The 9,226-nt window shown below is 43.9% G+C and overlaps 1 long non-coding RNA gene across 1 annotated transcript; it reads right to left on the bottom strand.

Annotated features, from left to right (window-relative positions):
* Positions 1-248: 248 nt before the first annotated feature.
* Positions 249-2,273, bottom strand: LOC131013236 (uncharacterized). Its single transcript, XR_009097601.1, has 2 exons — positions 1,605-2,273; positions 249-910 (listed from the first exon to the last, which is right to left on the bottom strand). It is a non-coding gene; the product is annotated as an uncharacterized LOC131013236 (long non-coding RNA).
* Between the last annotated feature and the right edge of the window lie 6,953 nt (positions 2,274-9,226).

Below are 9,226 nucleotides of genomic sequence, written 5' to 3'. Positions count from 1 at the left end.
TGGCCCGATTGACATCTCTAGTTGATTACATGCAAGGCTACCATCTCCAGATCACACTTCTAACATGCAACTCCTAAAAGTTCGTAGGATTAACGCCTTCACAAATATCAATTCTCTTTAGAATTAAAATAATTGTGTTCTATGTTCTTAGTTCAGGTATTAATTATCATCTCTCGATATCAAATTAAAACCTCTGATTATGCTAATTTGGTGGCCAATCAATAAAGCAAACAACATACACAAGAACATAAAAAGGAATAGAAATCTCAATTGATTAAATCAAACAGTTAGAAAATCAAATCATGTTTACTCCCTAAACCCTAGGAAATGGGATTCTAGCCACACATAGACATATGAACTAGAATCAAAGTCTCCATAAAACAGGAAAACATTCAACAATAAAACCGTAGTGAAGTTCAGATTCTTCAGTTCTTGCTCTGGCTCCGTTCTCCGTCTCTCGCATCTCTCAGGAAAAATAAAATATGATGAAAGATTGATAAAAGGTGTGGAGAACAAGTTCTTGGGGAATATTTATATGCCCTAGGTCTTGTAGAGCTCAAAATACCCCAAAATCGCGTATACTGATAAAATTCGAAAGTTTGGGCGGAAATTCGGTGTCTCGCGCGGCCGGCTCGCACTGCCGCATGCTGAGCCTGCATGGTGTGGTCCAAAATTTTCTATTTCATCACGTGACCGGGCCATGCGGCCGCATGCCCGGACCGCGCGACCACCGACGCGTGCGCTCCGACCTGCGAACTTCACGACGCTCGTCCTTTCTTGTCTGGTGTCCAATTTGACCTCCGTTTGCGCCTACGAACTCGTCTCTTCTTGTACTTCTCTTCAATATCATCCAAATCAGCGTAATTTGAGTCCAAAACCTGTAGAAACAGCACGAACACGGACGAGTGGTCTATTCTACAAAAATATGCAATTTAAGCAATAGACAACTCTACAACTCAATAAGAAATGCCCAAAATACTAAAGAATAACGCGACATAGGAGTAGAAAAAGCATGTAAATCATTAGCATCCCTAGGTCTCTCTCTATCTATTATTCATTTTTGTTTTACTTTTTATCATTTTATTTATGCTCTTGGATTGTTGTTGTTTTTGTTGTTGTTGTCATCATCATCATCATCTAAATATTGTGACATATTTATAATTTAGGGTAAAGGTGCACATTAGCTCCTAAACTTGACACCCCTATAGCTTTTACCCCCAGGATCGGTCAAGGCGCGTTTTCCTCCCTGAACTCCTGAAACAATGGTGTAGATTGCCCCCCCCCCACGTTAAACGGTTGTTTAACGCTATTTAACTTAATTTTTTTTTGTTTTTAATTCTAGTAGACCCCACCCCAACCTGAGTTGAAAAAAAAAATTAGATTCTGACCGTCTCAATTTCCAGATTTCGGGGAGAGTCTCCGGTAGCAAGGGTCTTCACCTTACTTAGCCCCAATCTCCACCAAAAAAAGGAATAATCCCCAATCGATTCAAAAGAAAAAGAGAGGTTAAATTCTAAGAAGAGGTTTTGAATTGTTACTCCCTGTTTCAAACACTTCGAGTCGCGAAATAGCTCGATCGATGGGTTCTGGAAATAGCATCACACCTTTCACGACGGAGTCCGACTCGCCGGCGATGATCACATATTTGGACTGAGAAGATTGCTGGGGAATTCGAAAGAGAAAGAACGATGCTCTCTCTGAGCCGTGGTTGTTTTTTTAGGGAGTCTTACAGAATATGGTTGTATAGCTTCGAGCAATGGTGCTTTAGAATTTTGGCAGAGAACGACGGCGATTAACCACCGATTTTGGGGAGGCACCGGTGATGGTGGTAGGCTGCAATTTTGTGATTTCAAATTTTAGATCTTTTATTTTCTATTAAATTGATGGATTGAGTGGAAATAAAGGGAATTCATGACAGTTGTCGTGTCTAAGAGATGATATTCACCATTTTTTTTGAAGAGATTAGCAGTGCAGGTTTAATGGATATTTTTCTAGTGTATTTTTCTAGAGAGAGAGAAAATATGATGGTCTATACGATGGTTTTGGGGACTTCAGACTGACAACCTGTTTTGATGGAATATTGGGGGTTGTTTAGGGAAGAAGCGGCGACAACTTGTGCTCTGTTGCTGGCAGAGAATTTTAGGAGAAGAAAGGTGAGAAGTCGAGAAACGGTAGAGATTTTTGGAGATATAGATTTTTAGTCGAATTTGAGCGGTTTCCTGAGTCGCGATGGCGGCGCCTCTGCTGCGGCGCAATTGAAGGGCGACGACGATCTGAGCTGGTGGAAGAGAGAGAGAGCCATTTAAAAAAAAAGTTAAACAGCCGTTTAACGCGGGGGGGAAATCTGCGCCATTGTTTCAGGAGTTCAGGGAGGTCAACGCACCTTGACCGATCCTGAGGGGTAAAAGCTATAGGGGTGTCAAGTTTAAGAGCTAATGTGCACCTTTGCCCTATAATTTATGACATACTCCCTCTGTCGCATAAGAAAATACTCATTCTGTCCCATTAAAACATGCACAATTTTCCTCTTTCGTCTGGCCTAGAAAAACATACATAACCCATTTATAGTAATAATTCTCTCACTAAACATCACAATCAATGTGGAACCACTTCTCCACTCACACTACACTTATCATCATCATCATCATCATCATCATCTAAAAATTGTGACATATTTATAGTTTATGACATACTTCCTTCGTCGCATAAGAAAACACTCATTCTGTCCCATAAAAACATGCATAGTTTTCCTTTTTGTCTGACTCATAAAAACTTGCATACCCCATTTATAGTAATAATTCTCCCACTAAACATCACAATCAATGTGAGACCCTTTCTCCACTCACACTACACTTAAGGACATCCACAGTGGTGAGCTAAACTTGGCTATTAAAAATGGTCCTCCCAATTGTGAGCCAACACCCTACATTGGTGAGTCAACCCCCTTGGCTCTTAAACTTTTGTTTTAATTTAGATTTAACTTTAATATTTGTTTTCAATTAATTCTAAACACTACAATCAATAACAAAAATTTCATTTAAATTAAAAATTAATCCTACATTGATTGAAATTGAAAATTGCATTACAATAAAATAAAGTCCTAGATTACTTCAATTTAAAAAAGCATAAAAAAAAACTACAATCTATGATAAATTGTTGTGTTTCTTGATATCTTCCACCAACTTCAAGTGGTGAGCCAACTCATCGGGGTTCATGCTGCAGGTATCTTTACCTATGCGATGCCGTCGGCGAGGTCGCATTGGGCTTCGGAGAAGATGCTCATAACCTTGACCATGTTCTCCATGGCCTCTCATGCCTGAGTTTGCTCGCCTGACGACTCCGCCTTGTTCTTGCCTTTGTCTTTCTTCGCTTTGGCCTTGGGTGGGGCCTTGTGGAGATACTTGGCTCGCTAGAGGTGGTCATATGGCGACCATCCGAGCCCTTGGAACGTTTGAAGGAGTGAACATCCTCGCCAATTGTTGCGAATTTTTGACATTCGCGAAGCACATGCCACGCATGAGGATATTTGAATACACTCATGTGCTCGGCAGCGTACATTTGTGTTGCTTGGGTGGTGATTTGCTCGTCGCTCATGCCGGAGCCCCAATTTTCCCAGCACTTTTCGTAGATGGCTTCCCACAACTTCACTTCCTTTTGGACGCGTTGAAAGTGAAACTTTATTTGCCTCACATCGCATTGGATCGTGCTTGGGGCCGTTGAACATTGTATTTCTTGAGGATATCGTCCCAATAGCTTGCTCATTTTTGGTCAGCGCCTTTGATCGAGTCGCATGTCGTCTCCACATACAAACTACACACGAGTGTCGTCTCCGCCGAGGTTTAGCCACCTCTATGTTTGGTAGATAGCGGAATGAAGGCTATCTCCTCCACCTCGGGGTCGGTCGTCACCGCAAATTGAGTGTTCAAATTTATTCCCTCAAGACCCACCCGTTTGAAAAGCGTTAGAGGATTTAGAGAATGGCAAGAATGCATTATCGAGAGAATTTGAATTACCGGGAGAGGAATTTTGGGAGTGATTGCTCCATATTTAGCCCAACCATCTTCCATGATTTTTGCACAAAAAATATGAAATTAGAAGAAGAAAAAGATGATGAATGAGAAGTGGGTGTGAAAGTGAATAGAAGAGAGATAATTTATAGAGTATGAATAAAATAGGTAGAAAAAAAAAGCCCAAGAGCGCCGTTCCATGGATTCTAAATTCTGCCGATTTTAAAATTTAAATTTTTAATTTTTAATTTTTTTAATCAGCCGAATTTCTTGATTGGAGCGTGTGAAACACGCGCCTCACATATATCACCTCTGTGCTGGGCACGGAAAGGGGCGCTGGGCAAAAAGTTCCCTAGCGTTTCTAGGGTTGCCCCGTTCCCAGGTTATCCCTAGGATTTGTCCTCGTTCAGAGCTCGTGTTCTTGGCGCCGCCACTGTACGGATCGTGTTTTCTCTTTCACCCCTCACCCTCCCTTTCCTTTCCGACCATTACTCTCCATCTCTCCCCCGCCCTATCACCAACCCCTCATCCGTCCTACCATCCTCCGCACACCTCACCCACAACCTGTCTTCCCTTCGCTTTCGCCCATACTTTCCCCGCACTTTTTTTCCCTCCGGCACTCGCTCGGGTGACCGGGGCTGGAGTATCCTCTTTACTCTTTTCTGTTTCTTTTCTCTTTCTTGTGCTTGTGCAGGTATGGAACGCAGCAGACTCCATGGAGGTTATGACTCGACGACCAGCATACAAGAAAGAACTCACAGAGAAGCCACTGTTTTTGAAATTACTGGAACGACAGACAATGAAGGAAAACCTGGGTTGTTATCCTCTTCTTGCCTGGTTGGGAGACTTATCTGCAACAAACCACCAAATGGGTTTCACCTGCTAGAGATAATGAGAAAATCTTGGAAGACAAAAAGAGATTTCACCGCAAGGGAATGGCGGAAAAATCTCTTCCTGTTTACGTTCGAGACAAAAGAAGACCGAGAATGGGTGCTACACCGCCAACCATGGCATTTCGATGGCCATCTCTTCGCCATTGAAATCCTGGATGGTTCTGCTCAACCCTCAAGCATAAGAATAGACAGAGGAAGCTTTTGGGTCCGAGCCTACGACCTTTCCATCAAATGTATGGCGCCCCAAACCCTCCAAATGATTGCAAAACAAATAGGGAAAGTTGAAAACATTGATACTGAGGCAAACTACGCTGGATGTTTTGCAAGATTCAAAGTGAACCGTGACATCACGATTCCGCTCCTCAGAGGTCTCACTATCTCCTTCGAAGGAAAACAAATCTGGATCCCGCTGAAGTATGAAAATCTCCCAACCTTCTGTTTCCGATGCGGAAAAATAGGGCACCACTCTCGACTGTGTGAAATGGAGACAGAGGAAGACGGCAACGGGAAACATTTCGAGGACCTACTTTATGGCCCGAATCTCAAAGCTTCCCCTCTAAGAAGGATTCTCCCATCTGGCCACTCAAGCAATCCTTCTCCAACCACCTCTGATATATTCCCCCCAAAACCACCTCAAACAGCACAACAACCAATCCAACTCACACCAAGTGGCCCCCTACAAAGCTACCAAACCTCTCCTCCCAAACAAGAGCTCCCCTATGACCTGCGACAGACACCCAACTTACACCAAAATACACGCCAGAAACCACGACCTCCACCCCTATCGTACAATCCCATGCCTGCTCATAGCACACACGACAACAAACCTCCTACCTTAGCTAAACCAGCAACCCTAGCCAAAACTCAAACCCCACAACAACCTGACATAAATCACCAAGTCTCAAAAAGCCAAAGCCAGACAACCCCAACTCCACCTACTCCGGCAAAACAAAAAATCTCCCTGCCCAACGAAACCCTTAGCCAAGTCCAAAACTCTAAACCCTCTGCTCCCCCAGCTCCCTTCACTCCAACACATGAACTCCTCACCCTCCTAAACATCACCACTTCGCTGCCCACCACTAAACAAAAGAAATGGGCCCGCCAACCTCGCCCTCCCAATCCAAAACCCAAAACCCCAACCCACAAAAACGTTCCTGCTGGAAAACGGCATGCTCTCATAGAAACAAATCCCATGGACTTCACCGAGAATCTGAAGATTGAGCTTGTCCAGAAAAAACTCAAAGGAACGGTTATTGCTGATGATACCTAAACCAATGCAACAACGGCGGAGATTGCCTCGAAGTAATCCCGCCGAGCATAATGACATGCTTACTGTGGAACTACCGAGGGCTTGGGAACCCATCGACAGTTCGTCAACTTGGCTGGCTAGCCAAAGAAAAGCACCCCGATTTAGTTTTCCTTATGGAAACTAAATTAGTACTGCAAGATTGGACCCCTATCTGCTCAAAGATTGGCGTCAATAACTTTTGGGTTGTAGATTGTGAAATAACACCAGGTGGCCGGCGAGGAGGCCTTTGCTTACTGTGGTCTGATGATATTTTGGTTACAATCAAGTCCCACTCTCAAAACCATATTTTAGCGTCGATTATAATTCCTGGCCTACTTTCTTGGGATTTATGTGGTATCTATGGGTGGAGTAGAACGGAGGATCACCACCTAACTTGGGAATTGATGCGATCCATCCAACCACATGTGGCTGAAAAATGGATATGCGGCGGCGACTTTAACGAAATAATGTTTCATTTCGAGAAAGTGGGGGGGATCGCTAAATCAGATTCTAGGTTGGCAAATTTTTGAGAAGTTATGGAGGACTGCAACCTCACGGATATGGGCTTCTCTGGAGATCCCTTCACATGGACAAACAACCAAAGTGGTGAGGATCATATCCTTGAACGCCTTGACCGAATCCTTGGAAGCGAACCTTGGATCGACGCCTACCCGGGATATGAAGTCTCCCACTTACTCAGAAAATCCAGCGACCACTGCCCTATCCTTTTATTGTTGGAGAACCCCAATGAAAACACCCAACACCAGCCCCGCCCTTTTCGCTTTGAAGCAATGTGGCTTAAGGAAACCAAGTGCAAAGAGTTATGTGCACAACTATGGGATAATGGCAGAGACAGCTCAACTGTTGGAGAGTTACAAAACAAAATCATATCCATGGGACCAGCCCTTAAACAATGGGAACAGGAGGAGTTCGGCCATATCAAGAAGAGAAGCAAAAAGATTCGGGAAGAGTTAGCAAATCTCCAAAATCCACTCAGGGATGCTTCCACGAAGGCGGAACAACGAACTCTTGAAAAAGAACTTGATGATCTTCTAACCAAAGAGGAAATCATGTGGAAGAAAAGATCACGAGCCGACTGGATGCATGAAGGTGATCAAAATACCGGCTTCTTTCACAAAGTAGCCGAAGGTCGCAAGAAACGTAACAGCATAAAGAAAATATCCAAACCCGACGGCACGAAGACCAGAAACGTCAAGGAAATGGATGAGATTTTCAAAGCACACTTCCAAACTCTCTTCACTGCAGGTCCGAGTCATAACCCTTCGGAGGTGCTTCGTTCCATCGAGCCAGTCATTACGGAGGAAATGAACAGAAAACTAACAGCCCCCTACACTCCGGACGAGATTGTCTCAGCCCTCAAAAATATGCACCCCCTCAAGGCCCCCGGGCCGGACGGTATGCCAGTTTTATTTTACAATTCCTGTTGGTCCTCTGCAAAAAATCATATCTTACCTATGTTTCTTAATATCCTTAATAATGGTGCCTGCCCACAGCCCATCAACTCCACCTTCATCTGCCTTATACCAAAGAAAAAAAAATGCTCAAACCCGACAGACTTTCGACCGATAAGCCTTTGTAATGTCATATACAAAATGATCTCCAAAGTTATTTCTAACAGACTGAAACTTATCCTCCTTTCCATAATTCATGAAAGCCAATCCGCCTTTGTCCCTAGACGGCACATCATGGATAATGCAATTCTTGTATTCGAAATTTTCCATATGATGAAAAGCAACAATGCAAAAGCCCATGGAACCTTCGCCTTTAAGTTAGATATGGCGAAAGCCTATGATCGAGTTGAATGGTCTTTCCTTGAAGCTATGATGCATCACTTAGGCTTTCATTCTTCTATGATTAATTTGATTATGCGTTGTGTTTCCACGGTTTCTTTTCGTGTACTTGTTAATGGCTTCCCAGGGCAGCCGTTCAATCCAAGCCGGGGGCTGCGCCAAGGTGATCCATTGTCTCCCTTCCTGTTTCTTTTATGTGCGGAAGCCCTCTCGGGACTACTCCGCCAAGCCGAAACAATGAACTTGATCCATGGCGCTCGGTTGTGTCAAACTGCACCTAGAATCAGCCACCTCCTTTTCGCCGATGATTGTATCATCTTTGGGCGCGCTAATGCTTCTGAAATAGGCGTGGTTCGCGACACCCTCCGAAGCTATGAAAATGCCTCTGGACAAAAGGTCAACCTTGACAAATCCACCCTTTCTTTCAGCAAGGGAATTGCAGAGGAACTGAGAACTGATCTGGTGGGACTGCTGGGAGTACATATTGCAAGTCAAAAAGGCATGTATTTGGGTATCCCGTGCACGGTGGGGAGATCAAAAGCTAAAATTTTCCAAATGTTAGTCTACCGGACACGGAAAAAATCAAAAGATTGGAAGAGGCGATTCCTATCGGGTGCCGGGAAGACGATCCTAATAAAATCCATCCTTCAGTCCATTCCGACTTATGTAATGAGTTGCTTCGTCATCCCGGACCAAATCTGCCAAAGGCTAAATAGCATTGCAGCGAGCTTCTTTTGGGGCCAAAAAAACGAGGAGCGGCGCATCCATTGGAAGAGTTGGAGGAAACTTTGTGTAGCCAAGAATGAAGGGGGTCTTAGTTTTACAGATTTGAGCTGTTTCAATCATGCAATGTTGGCAAAACAAGTGTGGCGACTCCTCCAAAATGAGACTTTTCTCTTAGCACGATCACTCAAAGCACGGTACTACCCACGGACTGACATCCTCCTAGCTAACAATGCTCATAATCCATCCTTTGTTTGGAAAAGCTTGCTAGTAGGAAGGGATCTCTTAACCCATGGGATTGCTTGGCGTATGGGTGATGGCTCTAGAATCCGCATAGGCTTGGATGCTTGGCTCCCAAATGTTGAGGACGGTTTTACCCCGGCACAAGTCCCAAACCAGTGGGCAAACATCAGAGCACATGATCTTATTTTGGATGATGATTTATCATGGAATTGGCCGAAGATCAATGCTTTCTTTCAACCTAGTGATTACAGGAAACTGACA

The sequence above is a fragment of the Salvia miltiorrhiza genome, chromosome 2 (assembly GCF_028751815.1).
Source record: "Salvia miltiorrhiza cultivar Shanhuang (shh) chromosome 2, IMPLAD_Smil_shh, whole genome shotgun sequence".
Lineage (NCBI taxonomy): Eukaryota > Viridiplantae > Streptophyta > Magnoliopsida > Lamiales > Lamiaceae > Salvia > Salvia miltiorrhiza.
This window is presented reverse-complemented; position numbering and strand designations above follow the sequence as displayed.